This window comes from Fukomys damarensis, unplaced genomic scaffold (assembly GCF_012274545.1).
Source record: "Fukomys damarensis isolate Sample0158 unplaced genomic scaffold, DMR_v1.0_HiC HiC_scaffold_37, whole genome shotgun sequence".
Lineage (NCBI taxonomy): Eukaryota > Metazoa > Chordata > Mammalia > Rodentia > Bathyergidae > Fukomys > Fukomys damarensis.
In genome coordinates this window covers 569,937-571,511 of record NW_022900949.1, presented here as the reverse complement: position 1 = coordinate 571,511, position 1,575 = coordinate 569,937, and positions in this window count along the sequence as shown.

Genomic DNA, 1,575 nt, shown 5'->3' with positions numbered 1-1,575 from the left:
GAGATTGGGGCGCTCTTGTGAACCCCGCCGCTTTGCAGGGGGGACTGAGGCCGGGGTCTGAGACGGCAGCCTCCTCCCGGGCCCCAGCGCCTGCACCAGAGCGGTTCCCAGGCCAGGCCACGCAGCGCCCGTTCCTCAGCTCCTGACCGGCGTCCTCTCCCCCGTCGCCCTATGCAGTGCCCCAGTCTCCCCGCGGCCGCCCCGTCCCACTGCTTTTATTTTGAATCAGTGATTAAACTGAACTTAAAAGATCACTGGCCATTTCTTCGTGATTTGCGGTATTTCTTAGTGAGCTGTCTGTGGCTTTCAGCTCCTCTACCCTGAGGGTGCTTATCCTTTACTCACGGGTAACCAAGAGGCTTTCCGTGCCAAGGACGGGAACAGTTTGTGTTACAGGCTATAGTTTTCTTCTCAGTTTACGGTGGGCCTGTAGGTTTGCTTCTGCTCCTAAGTGTCCCGTCCTTTCTTCTGTGTCGGTGCTGGGCTGGGCACTCCTTTTTCTGGTGCCAGGGTCTCGTGTGCCAGGCGGGCGCTCTGACTCGGGATCAGGTTCCAGAGCTTGGGGAGCAGCCCCGGGCCAGCTGGCCCTTGTCGATTGCCTCGGGTCACAGCCCCTCCAGCTGCTTCCGGAGCGACTTTCCTGCCTGCCTGGGGAGAGACTTTCCTGCTGTCACCGTCTCCCGCAGCGAACCTGCCTTGTCTGCGGCCCTGAAACAGGGAGACGGTGCTGCCTCAGTCTCCTCACTCCAGAGGACGCGGTGCTGATTGTGGCAGGGAGGCTGCCGCTCTGGCCCCCCCTGACACCACCACTGTTTGCCCTGGCGTCCGAGTCCCTCCAGCTGGGATGGGCACCGCTGTGGACAGGCACCGTGCGGCTGACTCAGGAAACCTCTCTCTGAGACCACTCTTCCCTTCCTGGCCTGGCCAGAGGCCCCAGGGGCAAACTGGATCCTGTGGCCACCAAGCGCGCCCTGCCCCTTTCTTCTGACCCTATGCTGCTCCAGAAGCGCCGGCCATACTGGCTTCATCCAGGGGGCACTGTGGGGAAGCGAGAGAGACATGGGGTGCGTGTGCCCTGCGACCCCAGGCCACGTCTAGCTGACCATCATTCTACGTTAAAGAGCGATACAAACACCATCAGCCTGATGGGGTGGGGCACGCTGGGACCCCAGCACTTTGGTAGGCTGAGGCAGGAGGGTCACAAGTTTGAGCCCAGCCCAGGTAAGTTTGTGGTTTAGAATGAAAACGGAAGGACCGGGGATTTAGCTCAGTGGCGCCGCACCTGCCTGGCAAGAGCAAGAGCCTAAGTTCGAGTCCCAGTACCATTAATAAATTAATTAATGGGGCCAGGACGCCAGGGTGTAAGGGTCGACACCCCCCAAAGCAGGGAAACTGAGGCACAGATCTCTGAGGTCCTCGCTGGCCGGGCGCCCTGGGGGCAAAGGCTGGGTCTCACCCACAAGGAAGTCGGACGGCGCCCAAGGCGGAGGCAGGGCGCCGGGGCACACGGTAGGCTTCAGAACCCCGTTCCAGTCCCCGGGGTCTCTGTGCGTTTAAGGCCGCAGCGCGGGCGGG